The sequence below is a fragment of the Moschus berezovskii genome, chromosome 17 (genome assembly GCF_049115385.1).
Source record: "Moschus berezovskii isolate FMDL1 chromosome 17, NW_MosBer_1.0, whole genome shotgun sequence".
Taxonomy (NCBI): domain Eukaryota; kingdom Metazoa; phylum Chordata; class Mammalia; order Artiodactyla; family Moschidae; genus Moschus; species Moschus berezovskii.
The window spans coordinates 24,844,539-24,863,825 of record NC_142476.1 but is presented as its reverse complement, the minus strand read 5'-3'; positions in this window follow the sequence as shown (position 1 = coordinate 24,863,825).

The window sequence follows — 19,287 nt, the reverse complement described above, 5'->3', positions numbered from 1 at the left end:
TTTTAAAAAACCTAAATTTGATTTCTTGAACTCATAACAAGCATTAAAATTTATAGACATACATACATGTATGTGTCATACATATCATGATTTAATCATCACAACTCTTGAAATTGTATTATTCACATTTTATATGTCCACATCCTGGGATTCAGATAACCTATATAACTTCCTTAAGATAACACAGCTAATTAATGGCAAAAATAGCATACCTTCTACATCTCATAGTTCAGTTCAGTCACTCAGTCGTGCCCAACTTTTTGCGACCCCATGAACCGCAGCACACTAGGCCTTCCTGTCCATCACCAACTCCCAGAGTCCACCCAAACCCATGTCCTTCGAGTCGGTGATGCCATCCAACCATCTCATCCTCTGTTGCCCCATTCTCCTCCTACACTCAATCTTTCCCAACATCAGGGTCTTTTCAAGTGAGTCAGCTCTTCACATCAGATGGCCGGTATTGGAGTTTCAGCTTCAACATCAGTCCTTCCAATCAATACTCAGGACTGATCTCCTTTAGGATGGACTGGTTGGATCTCCTTGCAGTACAAGGGACTCTCAAGGGTCTTCTCCAACACCACAGTTCAAAAGCATCAATTCTTCTGTGCTCAGCTTTCTTTATAGTCCAACTCTCACATCCATACATGACCACTGGAAAAACCATAGCCTTGACTAGACGGACCTTTGTTGGCAAAGTAATGTCTCTGCCTTTTAATATGCTGTCTAGGTTGGTCATAACTTTCCTTCCAAGGAGTAAGCATCTTTTAATTTCATGGCTGCAGTCACCATCTGCAGTGATTTTGGAACCCAGAAAAATAAAGTCAGCCACTGTTTCCACTGTTTCCCCATCTATTTCCCATGAAGTGATGGGACCAGATGCCATGATCTTAGTTTTCTGAAAGTTGAGCTGTAAGTCAACTTTTTCACTCTCCTCTTTCACTTTCATCAAGAGGCTCTCTAGTTCTTCTTCACTTTCTGCCATCTCATAACTGCAAGTAAAATGATGTCCCCATTTCATGACAGTTTTCTTAAACAGTTTTATATTGCATCAAGTGATTTCATCTACCTATGATAGGTAATAAACTAGCAAAGGCCTAATCATGGCCTGTGATTGAAGAATTTTTACCTAAATCACATTATTCAAAGAAACCTGGAAAAATGATCTAGTCCATAGCCAGGCAGTCAGGTGATTATCTAAATCAGTGTTTGCCAAAGAAAATTCTATAGAACAATAGCCCAGTTAAGGTATTTTGAGTCAACTGAGTTCCAGTATCAAACAAGTTTGTGAAATACTATATAACATGTCCTCCTACTAAATATTTATATTAAGCAAATACTTAACTCAGCAGTGGCCACAGGACTAGAAAAGTTCAGTTTTTATTCCAACCTCAAAGAAGATCAATGCCAAAGAATGTTCAAACTACTGCACAATTGCACTCATCTCACATGCTAGCAAAGTAATACTCAAACTTCTCCAAGCTAGGCTTCAACAGTACACGAACCAACAACTTCTAGATGTTCAAGCTGGATTTAGAAAAGACAGAGGAACCAGAGATCAAATTGCCAACATCCACTAGATCACAGAAAAAGCAAGAGAATTCCAGAAAAACATCTGCTTCATTGACTATGCTAAAGCCTTTGACTGTGTGGATCACAACAAACTATGGAAAATTCTTGAGAGATGGGAACATCAGACCACCTTATCTGACTCCTGAGAAACCTGTATGAAGGTCAAGAAGCAACAGTTAAAACTGGACATGGTGAAATTTTAACTGTTAATGTTTTTGGCATTGTGCTTTGTACCATTTATTAAATAAAAATTAAAAAACTGGACATGGAACAATGGACTGGTTCCACATATTGGGAAAGGAGTACATCAAGGCTGTAAAATGTCACCCTGCTAATGGAACTTATATGCAGACTACATCCTGCGAAATGCCAGGCTGGATGAAGCACAAGCTGGAATCAAGATTGCCAGGAGAAATATAAATAACCTCAGATACTCAGATGACACCACCCTAATGGGAAAAAGTGAAGAGGAACTGAAGAGCCTCTTGATGAAGGTGAAAGAGGAGAATGAAGAAGCTGGCTTAAACCTCAACATTCAAAAAACATCATGGCATCTGGTCCCATTACTTCATAGCAAATAAATGGGGAAACAATAGAAACAGTGACAGACTTTATTTTCTTGGGCTACAAAGTCACTGCAGATGGTGACTGCAGCCATAAAATTTAAAGATTCTTGCTTCTTGGAAGAAAAGCTATGACAAACCTGGACAGCATATTAAAAAGCAGAGACATTACTTTACCAACAAATGTCCGTATAGCCAGAGCTACGTTTTCCCAGTAGTCATGTATGGATGTGTGAGTTGGACCATAAAGCAGGCTGAGTCCCAAAGAATTGATGTTTTTGAACTGTGATGTTGGAGGAGACTCTTGTGAGTTCCTTGGATTGCAAGGAAATCAAACCAGTCAATCCTAAAGGAAATCAATCCTGAATATTCATTGGAAGGACTGATGCTGAAGCTCCAATACTTCAGTGCATCAGTGGCCACCTGATGCAAACAGCCAACTCAATGGAAAAGATCTTGATGCTGCGAAGGGTTGAAGGCAGGAGCCAAAGAGGATGACAGAGGATGAGATGGTTGGATGGCATCACAGACTCAATGGATATGAGTTTGAGCCAGCTCTGGGAGATGGTGAAGGACAGGGAAACCTGGCGTGCTGCAGTCCATGGGGTCCAAAGAGTTGGATTCAACTGAGCAACTAAACCACAACAATGACATTAAGTTCAAATATCAAACAAGTTTGTGAAACACTATATAACATGTCCTTCCATTAAGTATTCACTATGATTACTGATACTTTAATCTCCTTAAATAATCTTAGAAATTCAGTAGTAAACAAAATTTGCTCAAGTTTTAACTGTTACCAAGATATTTAATCATAAACATTTTCCCCCAATATATGGTCTTCCCTGGTGGCTCAGAGAGTAAAGAATCCACCTGCAATGCAGAAGACCCCGGTTCAACCCCTGGATCAGGAAGATCCCCTGGAGAAGGCAATGGCAACCCACTCCAATATTGTTGCCTGGAGAATTCCATGGACAGAGGAGCCTGATGGTCTACAGTTCATAGGGTTGCAAAGATTCAAACACAACTGACCAGTGAACACTTAATACAAGATATTTAATCACAAACATTTTCCTCCAATATATTGCAATATATCACTGGACTTTTGGAGAATGCTGGTTTAATACAATCAAGATATCTGTTCCATTCCTCAGTCCTTAGAAAGGACACTTTATAGTCTACTTTAGTAAACAATTCTAGCACATGATCCTGATCATCGAGCTTCTTTGTAAATTAAACCACATTGACTTCAATACCCTACTCACATCACTGGACAGATCATCCAGACAGAAAATCAAGAAGGAAACACAGGCCTTTACATTATCAGATGAACTTAATTGACATTTATAGGACATTCCATCCAAAAGCAGCAGAATACATATTCTTTCCAAGTGCACATGTAACATTCTCCAGGATTGATCACATGCTGAACAACAAAGCAAACCTGAGCACATTTAAAATAAAATCTTATCAGGGCTTCCCTGGTGGCTCAGACAGTAAAGAGTCTGACTGCAGTGCGAGAGACCCAGGTTTGATCTGACCACAATGCTATGAGATTAGATATCAACCATAAGAAAAAAAAACTACAAAAAACATAAACACATGGAAGATAAACAATGTGCTACTGAACAAACAATAGATCACTGAAGAAATAAAAGAAAAAAATATCTAGAGACAAATGAAAACAAAAAAACAATGATGCAAAACCTGTGGCACAGGTAAAAGCAGTTTAAGAGCGAAGTTTATAGCAATACCAGCTTACCTGAAGAAACAAAAATCTCAATCTAACCTTACTCCAAAAGCAACTAGAAAAAGAGCAAACAAAATCCAAAGTTAGAAAGAAATCATAAAGATCAGAGCAGAAATAAGTAGAAACTAGGATGGCATCACCGACTCGATGGACATGAGTTTGAGTGAACTCTGGGAGTTGGTGATAGACAGGGAGGCCTGGCGAGCTGTGATTCATGGGGTCGCAAAGAGTCAGTCATGACTGAGTGACTGAACTGAACTGAACTGAACTGAAGACAACAGTAGAAAAGATCAGTGAAACTAAAAATATTCTTTGAAAAGATAAAATTGATAAACCTTTAGCCATACTCATCAAGAAAAAAAGAGGGTCCAAATCAGTAAAATCAGAAATGAAAAAGTTAGAACGGACATCACAGAAATACAAAGGATAAGAGGCTACTCCAGGTAACTATATGCCAATAAACTGGACAACCTAGAAGAAAAAGACAAATTCTTAGAAAAGTACAAGCTCCAAAGACTGAACCAGAAAGAAATAGAAAATTTGAACAGATCAGTTACAAGTACTGAAATTGAATCTGTGATTAAAAATTCCCAACAAACCAAAGTCCGCAACCAGAAGGCTTCACTGATGAATTCTAGCAAACATTTAGAGAAAAGTTAACACCTATCCTTGTGAAGGCAGTCCCAAGAAATGCAGAGGAAAGAACGCTTCCAAATTCTTTCTAGGGGCCACCATCACCCTGACACCATAGCCAGACAAAGGTACCACAAAAAAAGAAAAATTACAGGTCAACATCAAGATGAACACAGACACAAAAATCTTCAACATAATACTAGCAAACTGAATCCAACGCAAAGAATCATACACCATGAACAAGTGGGATTTATCCCAGGGATGCAAAGATTTTAATATCCACAAATCTGTGTGGTATACCTCATGAATACATTGAATAAAAGCCATATGATCATCTCAGTTCAGTTCAGTCGCTCAGTCGCTCTTTGCGACCCCATGAATCACAGCACGCCAGGCCTCCCTGTCCATCACCAATTCCCAGAGTTCACTCAAACCCACCTCCATCGAGTCAGTGATGCCATCCAGCCATCTCATTCTCTGTTGTCCCTGTCTCCTCCCACCCCCAATCCCTCCCAGCATCAGAGTCTTTTCCAGTGAGTCAACTCTTCGCATGAGGTGGCCAAAGTATTAGAGTTTCAGCTTTAGCATCAAGTCCTTCCAATGAACACCCAGGACTGATCTCCTTTAGAATGGGAAAAAGTTCACAAAATTCAACATCCATTTATGATTAAAAAAAAACTTTCCATAAAGTGGGCATATAGGGAACCTACTTCAACGTGAAGGCTTTATATGACAAACCCACAGCTAACATCATATTCAATGCTGAAAAACTGAAAATATTTTACTTTAAAATTAGGAAGAAGATGGAATGTTTATTCTCACCACTTTTATTCAACAACACATACTTTTGGAAGTCAAAGAAATGAATTCAAACTGGAAAAGAAAAGCTGTCACTGTTTGCAGGTGACATGATACTGTACATAGAATATCATAAAGACACCACCAGAAAACTATAATAATAGAACTCAATGAATTCGGTAAAGTTGTAAGATACAAAATTAACACACAGAAATTTGTTGCATTTCTGTACACTAACAACAAAAGTTCAAAAACAAAATTAAGGAAACATTCTTATTTACTATTACATCAAAGAGAATAAAACATCTAGAAATAAAACTACCTAAGGAGGCAAAAGACCTGTACTCTGAAAACGGTAAGATGCTGATGAGAGACAACAAAAGATAACACAAAGAAATAGAAAGATACACTGTATTCTTGGACTGGGACAATCATGTTGTCAAAAGGATGAGGCCATCTATTCAAGGCAGTCTACAAATTCACTGCAATCCTTATCAAACTATCAATTCCTTTTTTCACAGAACTAGAAAAAAAAGATTATAAAATTTGCATTGAAACACAGAAGAGTTCAAATAGCCAAAGCAGTCGAGAAAGTTGGAACTGGAGGAATCGGGCACTCTGGCTTCAGACAGTACTACAAGCATACAGTCATCAGCTGTATGAACAGTATGGTATTGGCACACACAAAAATACAGATTAATGGAACAGGATAGAAAACTCAGAAATAAATCCATACACCTATAGTTAATCCATCACAAAGAAGGCAAGACTATATAATGGAGAAGGGACAGTCTCTTCAATAAGTGACGCTGGGAATACTGCACAGTCACATGTAAAAGAATGAAATTAGAATATTTTCTAACACCATATGAAAAAGTAAACTCAAAATGGATTAAAGACCTAAATGTGAAACTAGATACTATAAAACTCCTAGAGGAAAATATAGAACACATAGACAGAATATTCTTTGACATATATCACAGCAGTATCTTTCCGGATTCATCTCCTAGAGTAATGGAAATTAAATAAACTAATGGGGCCCAATTAAACTTAAAAACATTTGCACACCAAAGGAAACCATAAACAAAATGAAGGACAATCCACAGAATGGGAGAAAATATTTGCAAACTGTAACCGACAAGGGCTTAATCTTCAAAATATACAAACAACTCATGCAGCTCAATATGAAAAATAACAACCCAATCAAAAAATCAAATATGCATATGATACCATTCTAATGGCAGAAAGTGAAGAGGAAAACTGTGGTGTTGGAAAGACTCTTGAGAGTCCCTTGGACTGCAAGGAGATCCAACCAGTCCATTCTGGAGATCAGTCCTGGGTGTTCATTGGAAGGACTTATGCTAAAGTTGATACTCCAATACTTTGGCCACCTCATGCAACGAGTTGACTCACTGGAAAAGACTCTGATGCTGGGAGGGATTGGGGGCAGGAGGAGAAGGGGACGACAGAGAATGAGATGGCTTGATGGCATCACCGACTTGATGGACATGAGTTTGAGTGAACTCCGGGAGTTGGTGATAGACAGGGAGGCCTGGCGTGCTGTGATTCATGGGGTCACAAAGAGTCGGACACGACTAAAGCGACTAAGCATGCATGCAAACATCAAAAATTGTGCCCTGGGAAGAAAAACTAGTTAATTGTCAGGTCTGCCATAAAAATCCTGGCTTATAACAATCATTACAAGTGTCATGCTCAAAATTCTCCAAGCCAGGCTTCAGCAATATGTGAACCGTGAACTTCCAGATGTTCAAGCAGGTTTTAGAAAAGGCAGAGGAACCAGAGATCAAATTGCCAACATCCACTGGATCATGGAGAAAGCAAGAGAGTTCCAGAAGAGCATCTATTTCTGCTTCATTGACTATGCCAAAGCCTTTGACTGTGTGAATCACAATAAACTGTGGAACATTCTGAAAGAGATGGGAATAGCAGACCACCTGACCTGCCTCTTGAGAAACCTGTATGCAGGTCAGGAAGCAACAGTCAGAACTGTACATGAAACAACAGACGTTCCAAATAGGAAAAGGAATACATCAAGGTTGTATATTGTCACCCTGCTTATTTAACTTATATGCAGAGTACATCATGAGGAACACTGGGCTGGAAGAAGCACAAGCTGGAATCAAGATTGCCGGGAGAAATATCAATAACCTCAGATATGCAGATGACACCACCCTTATGGCCGAAAGTGAAGAGGAACTCAAAGGCCTCTTGATGAAAGTGAAAGAGGAGAGTGAAAATATTGGCTTGAAGCTCAACATTCAGAAAATGAAGATCATGGCATTTGGTCCCATCACTTCATGGGAAATAGATGGAAAAACAGTGGAAACAGTGTCAGACTTTATTTTTGGGGGCTCCAAAATCACTGCAGATGCTGACAACAGCCATGAAATTAAAGACACTTACTCCTTGGAAGGAAAGTTATGACCAACCTTGATAATATATTAAAAAGCAGAGACATTACTTTGCTGACAAAGGTCTGTCTAGTCAAGGCTATGGTTTTTCCAGTGGTCATGTATGGATGTGAGAGTTGGACTGTGAAGAAAGCTGATCACCGAAGAATTGATGCTTTTGAACTGTGGTGTTGGAGAAGACTCTTGAGAGTCCCATGGACTGCAAGGAGATCCAACCAGTCCATTCTAAAGGATATCAATCCTGGGTGTTCATTGGAAGGACTGATGCTAAAGCTGAAACTGCAATACTTTGGCCACCTCATGCGACGAGTTGACTCACTGGAAAAGAGTCTGATGCTGGGAGGGATTGGGGGTGGGAGGAGACGGGGACGACAGAGAATGAGATGCCTGGATGGCATCGCCAACTCGATGGGCACGAGTTTGAGTGAACTCCGGGAGTTGGTGATGGACAGGGAGGCCTGGCGTGCTGTGGATTCATGGGGTTGCAAAGAGTCAGAAACGACTGAGTGACTGAACTGAACTGATGAGTATCATTAATTCAAACCAGAGAAAACCCCCCTCCACCAGTTTGAGCATAATGGGCAATACCCCTTCCCTGCCAGGCCCAGTATCTTGCCTACATTTGATTCCTTTTAAAAGGGTGACTTACACCTTTTCCATTAAGCATGGCTACTTTCATTACTGAAAAAAACCACTCATGCTTTCTGCACCACTACATCCATAATGGTTCTTGGGGCCATGGTGAGCCTCTTTGGGGCCATCTCTGGTCACCAGATGCTACAGATATCACCAGTGTTTTAGACCCAGAACTCATTCCCATGAATGCCTCTGCTCTATGTGCTTATAATGAAGACCAGACAGATGCCCATAGGATAGCAATGGAAAGGACTAAAAGTTGGGCTAGAAATCGTCAAGCTCTATGGAAGTGGTGGCTAAAACCCTCTTACTAAATCATCTCATCTCAGCCAAGGGCATGGAATACTCCCAGACTTAACAATTTTGAATATATGGTTTTGAGTGGGCGGGAGACGCCGGCCCCCGGCAGCGCAGACGTGGGAGACGCCAGCCCCCGGCTCAACCGACCAGGCAAAGAGCGCAGCCGAGAAGAGCTACCCCACGCCTGAGGCCGGGGCCAGCAGCCGAGAGGAACTGCCCCACGTCCAGCAGGCGGTGGCTGCGCGGGCGCAGGAGGGCCAAGAGGAGCTACTCCATGTTCAAGGTCAGGAGGGGCGGCCTTGAGGAGATACCCCTTGTCCAAGGTAAGGTGCAGTGGCTGCACTTTGCTGGAGCGGCTATGAAGAGATTTTCTACGACCAAGGTAAGAGAAACCCAAATAAGACGGTAGGTATTGCGAGGGGGCATCAGAGGGCAGACACACTGAAATCATAATCACAGGAAACTAGTCGATCTGATCACATGGACCACAGCCGAATGTGGTCCACTGGAGAAGGGAATGGCAAACCACTTCAGTATACTTGCCTTGAGAACCCCATGAACAGTAACAAAGGGCAAAATGATAGGATACTGAATGAGGAATTCCCCAGGTCGGTAGGTGCCCAGTATGCTACTGGAGATCAGTGGAGAAGTAACTCTAGAAGGAATAAAGGGATGGAGCAAAAGCAAAACCAATACCCAGTTGTGGATGTGACTGATGATAGAAGCAAGGTCCGATGCTGTAAAGAGCAATATTGCATAGGAACCTGGAATGTTAGGTCCATGAATCAAGGCAAATTGGAAGTGGTCAAACAGGAGATGGCAAGAGTGAACATAGACATTCTAGGAATCAGTGAATTAAAATGGACTGGAATGGGTGAATTTAACTCAGATGACCATTATATCTACTACTGTGGGCAGGAATCCCTTAGAAGAAATGGAGTAGCCATCATGGTCAACAAAAGAGTCCGAAATGCAGTACTTGGATACAATCTTAAAAACAACAGAATGATTTCTGTTCGTTTCCAAGGCAAAGCATTCAATATTACAGTAATCTAGGCCTATGCCCCAACCAGTAACGCTGAAGAAGCCGAAGTTGAACGGTTCTATGAAGACCTACAAGACCTTTTAGAACTAACACCTAAAAAAGATGTCCTTTTCATTATAGGGGACTGGAATGCAAAAGTAGGAAGTCAAGAAACACCTGGAGTAACTGGCAAATTTGGCCTTGGAGCACGGAATGAAGCAGGGCAAAGGCTAATAGAGTTTTGTCAAGAGAACGCACTGGTCATAGCAAACACCCTCTTCCAACAACACAAGAGAAGACTCTACACATGAACATCACCAGATGGTCAACACCGAAATCAGATTGATTATATTCTTTGCAGCCAAAGATGGAGAAGCTCTATACAGTTAGCAAAAACAAGACCAGGAGCTGACTGTCTCAGATCATGAACTCCTTATTGCCAAAGTCAGACTTAAATTGAAGAAAGTAGGGAAAACCACTAGACCATTCAGATATGACCTAAATCAAATCCCTTATGATTATACAGTGGAAGTGAAGAATAGATTTAAGGGACTAGATCTGATAGATACAGTGCCTGATGAACTCTGGATGGAGGTTTGTGGCATTGTACAGGAGACAGGGACCAAGACCATCCCCATGGAAAAGAAATGCAAAAAAAGCAAAATGGCTGTCTGAGGAGGCCTTACAAATAGCTGTGAAAAGAAGAGAAGCAAAAAGCAAAGGAGAAAAGGAAAGATATAAGCATCTGAATGCAGAGTTCCAAAGAATAGCAAGGAGAGATAAGAAAGCCTTCCTCAGTGATCAATGCAAAGAAATAGAGGAAAACAACAGAACAGGAAAAACAAGAGATCTCTTCAAGAAAATTAGAGATTCCAAGGGAACATTTCATGCAAAGATGGGCTCGATAAAGGACAGAAATGGTATGGACCTAACAGAAGCAGAAGATATTGAGAAGAGGTGGCAAGCATACACAGAAGAACTGTACAAAAAAGATCTTCATGACCAAGATAGTCACGATAATGTGATCACTGACCTAGAGCCAGACATCTTGGAATGTGAAGTCAAGTGGGCCTTAGAAAGCATCACTACGAACAAAGCTAGTGGTGGTGATGGAATTCCAGTTGAGCTATTTCAAATCTTGAAAGATGATGCTGTGAAAGTGCTGCACTCAATATGCCAGCAAATTTGGAAAACTCAGCAGTGGCCACAGGACTGGAAAAGTTCAGTCTTCATTCCAATCCCAAAGAAAGGGAATGCCAAAGAATGCTCAAACTACCGCACAATTTCACTCATCTCACACGCTAGTAAAGTCATGTTCAAAATTCTCCAAGCCAGGCTTCAGCAATATGTGAACCGTGAACTCCCAGATGTTCAAGCAGGTTTTAGAAAAGGCAGAGGCACCAGAGATCAAATTGCCAACATCCGCTGGATCATGGAGAAAGCAAGAGAGTTCCAGAAGAGCATCTATTTCTGCTTCATTGACTATGCCAAAGCCTTTGACTGTGTGGATCACAGTAAACTGTGGAACATTCTGAAAGAGATGGGAATACCAGAACACCTGACCTGCCTCTTGAGAAACCTGTATGCAGGTCAGGAAGCAACAGTCAGAACTGTACATAGAACAACAGACTGGTTCCAAATAGGAAAAGGAGTACGTCAAGGCTGTATATTGTCACCTTGCTTATTTAACTTATATGCAGAGTACACCATGAGGAACGCTGGGCTGGAAGAAGCACAAGCTGGAATCAAGATTGCTGGGAGAAATATCAATAATCTCAGATATGCAGATGACACTACCCTTATGGCAGAAAGTGAGGAACTCAAAAGCCTCTTGATGAAAGTGAAAGAGGAGAGTGAAAAGGTTGGCTTGAAGCTCAACATTCAGAAAACTAAGATCATGGCATCTGGTCCCATCACTTCATGGGAAATAGATGGGGAAACAGTGACTGACTTTATTTTTTTGTGCTCCAAAATCACTGCAGATGCTGATTGCAGCCATGAAATTAAAAGATGCTTACTCCTTGGAAGGAAAGTTATGACCAACCTTGATAATATATTAAAAAGCAGAGACATTACTTTGCCAACAAAGGTCCGTCTAGTCAAGGCTACGGTTTTTCCCGTGGTCATGTATGGATGTGAGAGTTGGACTGTGAAGAAAGCTGATCACCGAAGAATTGATGCTTTTGAACTGTGGTGTTGGAGAAGACTCTTGAGAGTCCCTTGTACTGCAAGGAGATCCAACCAGTACATTCTAAGGGAGATCAATCCTGGGTGTTCATTGGAAGGATTCAGCTAAAGCTGAAACTGCAATACTTTGGCCACCTCATGCAACGAGTTGACTCACTGGAAAAGACTCTGATGCTGGGAAAGGTTGGGGGCGGGAGGAGAAGGGGACGACGGAGAATGAGATGGCTGGATGGCATCACCGACTCTGTGGACATGAGTTTTGGTGAACTCCGGGAGTTGGTGATGGACAGGGAGGCCTGGCGTGCTGTGATTCATGGGGTCGCGGAGAGTCGGACACGACTGAGCGACTGAACTGAACTGAACTTATCTCTGTATTGTGTACATAACTTTTCCTTTCCATGGATTCAGATGGCTGCTTTCTTGTTAAATTCTTCTGTTCCCAGATCTCTTGTTGCACCTTCAGGATATGTCTGGATACAAGGCACCCACCAGAATAAGGGCCCAAAGACAAGGGCTCCCCAGTGAAAATTTGGCCCCTGTGTAAATGTTTATTTTTTAATCGATGATGTGTGACACGAGGGAGCTTAGACCTTAGGAAGTTTGCTCCCATTCACCACAAAACATAGTAATACTCAACATCATCCCAGGAGGGCGATCAGATTAATATTGACAGGAATAGGATTGGCAGGGGTGTTGGTAGCTCTGTGAGGAAGCTTTGCCTACCATGAGGTAACCCTAGAAAATCTAACCAACACTTTAGACAGCCTCACCCTAATCACTGGAAGTGCCCTAAATAGATTTTCATCTTCTTTAAACTCACTGACCAGTGTGGTTGGGACAAAAGATTGGCCTTGGATTACTTGCTGGCCAAGCAGGGTGATGTTGGTGTGGTCATAAACAAAACCTGCTGTACCTATGTTAATAATTTGGGCCAGATGAAGCCAGACTTCCCAGGTGGCACTAGTGGTAAAGAATCTGCCTGCCAATGCAGGGGACCCAGGTTCAATCCCTGCATCAAGAAATCCCCTGGAGTAGGAAATGACAACTCGTTCCAGTATTCTTGCCTGGAAAATTCCATGGACAGAGGAGCCTAGCAGGCTATATTCCATGGGGCTGCAAAGAGTCAGACAGCTGAGCACACACAAGATAGGCATCAAAAAGATTTATGAACAAGCATCATGGTTATACCACTACCACCAGGGGTCAGGCCCTAATGCCATCAGGTCCACCATTAAGGGTGCCCTTCCAAGGCTTACTTGGTTCCTGCTCTTTCTGGACCCAATAATACGCATATTCCTCCTCCTCCTTTTTGGACCCTTCATGTTTAACCTCTGGGTAACATTTGTGTTTTTCAGGTTACAACAGTTCCATATTAAAATGATGGCTATGTGAGGAGTCCAGCACCTACCACCCTGACTTAAGACGCTGTCCTGGCCCTGGGGACCCTAGATCAGGCATCCAGAGATCAGGCATCCCCAACAGGCAGGGTTGATGCTTCTGCCCAGCCATGAGGCAGCCCCAGAAGACAGACCATCACTCCTCTGCACCCCATAAAAATACGGGAGGAAACTCTGAGGAGGGAAATCAGACAGGAGGGAAAGGGGCAGATGCTAGATAATGAAGAAGGGGCATAGCTCTTGGGATGCAGTAAAGACCAGCTGAAACCAAGGTGGCTTTGAGAATAGTCTAGTAGCTCATTATACCTTCATTGTAATACTAAAAATCACCACTCCTTACACCACAACAGTTCCAAGGAAGGCCAAAAAGTGGGCAGTGACCCAATTCCTGAGAAATCCACACCTATTCTGAAACAGCAAGGCTATTCCTCCCATTCATTAGCCTATGAAATGACTTAGCCCGTAAAAACCCATGACCCCAAGCCCCGGAGCACTCTCTTTGAAATGATCTGCATTCTGACTATGGACTATGTGGCTCGCTGAAGAAACTTGCTTTGCCTTCACTGTGGTTCCCTCTTGAGTTCTTTCCTGTGTGAAGCCAAGAACTCTCACTTGGCAGTCTGTCCTAAGGACGTCTGCAGGGACCAGGACCTGTAAGTCTCTCTCCTGCAACAGCACCTCCCCCATAATGGGTCCTGTTATGACCGTGCTGCAGAACAGCGTCTGAGAACGTCTCAGGAACCAGAACAATTGTGCACTGTGTCTCCAGCCTGCCCACGTGGGGTCTAAATCAAACCCCACTCCTTGGCCCTCTCTCTGGCCTTTTCTGAATACACTGGCTGGTATTTTGACAGGTCAATCTGTGGGAGAAGTGATCCTCTTGCTTCACAGGACATAGTTTTCGATTAGGTGTCCAGCATCCCTTTTTGATAGGACTTGTACTGGCCATGTATTTTTGGCCTTCCCTGGGAGGCCCTAGCACAGACTTCTGGTCTTACCTTTTCCTAGACCTCTGGGGGAAGGAGCTCCTTCATGGGGTTTCCATGAGTGTCCACTGTAGGCTTAACATGTGTTCTGGTGGGACTCTGATGTCAAGCTGTTCTGGTGAAAAACTTCAGCGTGAGGTGTATCAGACTGTTCACCAGCTCATCCCTCACTGTCAATTTCACCCAGGGCTCCTGTGGGTGATTAGGTGCCTCAAGCCGGAGCCCTCGTCATTCATCAGAGTGTTCCTCTCTTTCTACCATGTGAGAGGCTCTTTTGTCTCATGGTTTTTCTTCCTATGTTTCAGTCTAGGGCAATCTGTTTCTAGGGTTCTTCCTCCTTACAATAGCACACTGTATCTTCCCCAGGAGCAGCTTCCCTCTCTGCCCGCCCCCCGCCCCCGACGTCTTCCCCTCTCTCAAGGGTTACTTGCCTTCTGAGAATTCAGTGCCACTGCAAAAAAAAGTGGTGTTTCATTTTGCATTTTCCTTCTTGTTTAGTTCTCTGTTCAATATTTTAAAAGCAACTCTACCAACTGACAAGATTCTATTCCAAATGTACCATCTAATCTTTGCAACTGTCTCCTGAAATCTGAGGCATTTTGCTCCTCAAAAAAAGTCCATTCTAATATTTCCAGGGGCCTCAGGATCTGCATTAGTATAATGTCTGTAGGTCTGATAAATCTTTTCCAAATATCTTTTCTAAAAATTCAGAGGAGTCTACATTTGGTGCATTTTGTTTGTTTTGGGGTGGGTTTTTTTTTTTTTTTGGCTGGATTTCTTGAGTTTTGTTCATGCTCTCTTACTTTGGTTCCCCTTTACAAAGCCCTGCCAAGATGCACTAAGTAATGCCCTAATAAGGGTGTTCCTCCCTTATCAGGTCCCAATTTGGTTCAACTGTGGGTGCTGCCAAGTGGGCTTCAAGTGTAGAAGATCCTTCTATAAGGATCTTCCCAAGTAAACAAGTCTGAGAAACCCAGGTGGCTTGTCATTTGCATTTAGCCCTTCTTTGAGATAAGGGCATAAAAGAGGTTGCCCTGCCCTTGGCGTGACTCCTGGCCTAAATTGGGTGCCCTGTCAGGTGTTAGAAAGCAATACCAGACCAAGTCCCTGTGTCCAGGGAACTAACACAGGATTTTCTAACTTGTCCCCATACGGAGGGGCCGTTCTGAGCCCCTGTGTCAGGAACACAAGGTAGAGTAGGAAAAGGAGCGGCTGAGGCAGGTGTTAAGATTTAGAGCAACCTGTCCTCACTCTCCTTCCCCTTCTTAATTTCTCCAACATAGTAGCACAAATGCTTGCACATAATTCTATCATTCTTCCCCTATTCTTCACTAGCCACCATAAAACCATAGATAACAATTGATTATCTCCAACCATTAAAAGGAGGCCTTTTTGCCTTTGGCATCAACCAACCAGGCTGAACTCTGGGCTGGGGCTTTTTGTGATTTTAGGAACCAAATGAAACCTTTTCTCCCTATAAATATGCCACAGACACATCTTTTTTTTTTTCTATTCCTATTTGACACCAGTGAAAGTTTTAAATATTTGACACCAGTAAAAGTGTTTTAATATCACAAAACTGACTTGGCTATAAATGGAGAAATAGTACCAAACAAAAGGAAACAAAAATTCCAAAGGACAAACAGAAAATCCTAAATAAACCTTTGAGTTTTGTCTTGCGGCTTGATATATACCAATGACACAGGAGTCCACAAGTGACATAATTAACACAGCAAAGGTAGCCGTGTGTGGTACACAGGGTCCCAAGATAACCCTGCCTAAACCCCTTGTGGTGATCCTAACAGGTACTATAACCACACATGGATCCCTGGGTCAGGAAGATCCCCTGGAAGTGGAAATGGCAACCCACTCCAGTATTCTTGCCTGGAGAATCCTATGAACAGAGGAGCCTGGAGGGCTACAGTCCATGGGGTCACAAAGAGTCAGATATGACTCTGTGAGCATACACGCATGCATGCACACACAAGAAACCCCAGGGAGCTCCCTAGTCCTTCTACCATGTGAGGACACAGCAGAATCATAGCCATCTCTAAACCAGAAAGCAGACCAGCAGCAGGCACCCAATCTGTCAGGGCCTTGATCTTGGACTTCCCAGAATCCAACCTTTGAAAATAAAATTCTATTGTTTATAAGCCACTTGGGCTATGATAATCTGTTAAAGCAGCCAGAACCGACTAAGACATTAAGCAAGACCACCACCATCTTTTCACACAAGACATTCCTTACTGGGTCCTTCCCCACCTCCGCTACACTCCCCATTTTTTTTACCAGACTGATCTTTTAAAAACATTAGATCATGGCATTCCATCCATGACATTCCATTCTTCTTTTCTTCCATAGCCAGAAGTCTTATGTGATCTTTTGTCTGCCGACTGCATCAGCTTAGATAAACTGGAACTACACACCCCTTATCTGCATGGTTCAAAGTATGTCCACAAGAGACATTTCTTACAAAACTTGAAAGGCAAAAGTGAAGCTGCAGCCAGAGTGCTTTTACCCTTTGAAGGCTGGTGCAGGGGTCCCAGGTACTGTGGCGACTTATGTACCTTGTCACCGTAATCTGGCTCCCTTTGCCAGTATGAGATGATCATTGGTGTGGGTCAGCTATTCCACCTCCCAGTGAATCTTCTACAACCCCTGAGTCAGATAAGTGTTTATCTCTGTGTCAAAGAGCCAGCTTTTTCCAGAAGAGACCCACACCATCAAAGCTGGAGGACTGAAGATGAGAAACTAACACAGATTCTAGTCTGTCCTCGTGGGTTCCAACTCATATTCCTGGATTTCAGTTTGGCCTTACTCTTCCCTACACAGTCATGTTCCCAATTCCCTACTCTGCTGAAATCAAACTCCTACCTGAAAGGCAATGTTTTTAGAGAGACTTTATAGTAATATTAATTCATACTCCATATTGCAAAAGCTCAAACACACATACACAATTTCCTAGTGATTAAGTCTCTGTAATAGAACCTTATGGATACAGACTTCTCTGAACTGGTTCTGAGTTAATTTTAATTGGTTGCATGATCTAGATAGATATAATAGCATTAACAAGCTGCCTCAAGTGGTAAAGTGGACAATGATAGTTCTTGGGAGGCAGTGCCAAAATAGTACTTAAATTGTCACTAATAGACATTTCTTTTTAAAAAAATATGTTCTGGGAGACACATGTACTCCAATGTTCATTGCAGCACTGTTTATAATAGTGAGGACATGGAAGCAACCTAGGTGTCCATCTGCAGATGAATGGATAAGAAAGCTTTGGTACATATACACAATGGAGTATTACTCAGCCATTAAAAAGGATACATTTGAATCAGTTCTAATGAGATGGATGAAACTGGAGCCTATTATACAGAGTGAAGTAAGCCAGAAGAAAAACACCAATACAGTATACTAATGCATATATATGGAATTTAGAAAGATGGTAATGATAACCCTGTATACGAGACAGCAAAAGAGACATAGGTGTATAGAACAGTCTTTGGGACTCTGTGGGAGAGGGTGAGGGTGGGATGATTTGGGAGGATAACATTGAAACATGTATAATATCGTACGTGAAACGAATCACCAGTCCAGTTTCGATGCATGATACAGGATGCTCGGGGCTGGTGCACAGGGCTGACCCAGAGAGAGGATAAGGGGAGGAGGGAAGTGGGAGGGGGGTTCAAGAAGGGGAACACATGTACACCTGTGGTGTATTCATGTCAATGTATGGCAAAACCAACCAATATAATATTGTAAAGTAATTCGGTTCAGTTCAGTTCAGTCGCTCAGTCGTGTCCAACTCTCCGCGACCCCATGAATCATAGCACGCCAGGCCTCCCTGTCCATCACCAACTCCTGGAGTTCACTCAAACTCATGTCCACAGAGTCGGTGATGCCATCCAGCCATCTCATTCTCTGTCGTCCCCTTCTCCTCCCACCCCCAACCTTTCCTAGCATCAGAGTCTTTTCCAGTGAGTCAACTCATCGCTTAGCCTCCAATAAAAAATTAATTAATTAATTAATTTAAAAAGTTCAGAAAACAAAAAAAAATTTTTAAATATGTTATCATTGGAATATTTTCTGGGGCTCCAAAATCACTGCAGATGGTGACTGCAGTCATGAAATTAAAAGACGCTTGCTCCTTGAAAGAAAAGCTATGACAAACCTGGACAGCATATTAAAAAGCAGAGACATTACTCTGCCAACAAAGGTCCGTATAGTCAAGCCTATGGTTTTTCCAGTAGTCATACATGGATGTGAGAGTTGGACCATAAAGAAGGCTGAGCACTGAAGAATTGATGCTTTTGAACTGTGGTGTTGGAGAAGACTCTTGAGAGTCCCTTGGATGGCAAGGAGATCAAACCAGTCAATCCTAAAGGAAATCAGTCCTGAGTATTCGCTGGAAGGACTGATGTTGAAGCTGAAGCTCCAATGCTTTGGTCACCTGATGCGAAGAGCCGACTCATTAGAAAAGACCCTGATGCTGGGAAAGATTGAAGGCAGGAGAAGGGGATGACAGAGGATGAGATGGTTGGAAAACATCACTGACTCAATGGACATGGGTTTGAGCAAGCTCTAGGAGTTGGTGAAGGACAGGGAGGCCTGGTGTGCTGCAGTCCGTGGGGTTGCAGAGTCGGACAAAACTGAGTGAACAATAGCAACAAATAATTGCTTTGTAACATTGAGCTAGTTTCTGTTGTGCAGCTGAATGAATCAGCTGTATGTGTGTGTATGTATCTATGCACATATCCTCTCCCTATTGAGCCTCCCTCTCACCCCAGTGTTTAAGGAATCAAGGCTTTGAAGATCATTTTGGTGAAAATGGAGACTCTGTTGATTGCTTGCTTATAAGTGCACTGGAGAATGTGGAGACTGAAAATAATGAGCTCAGGGCTTTAAATTTCCAACTAAAGTTCTGCACTAAGGATATAAAATTGAGTGAAACCCTTATTTCCTATAACTGCAGAGTCAACTTCTCCAAAAACCGAAAAAAGATTTAATTCTTA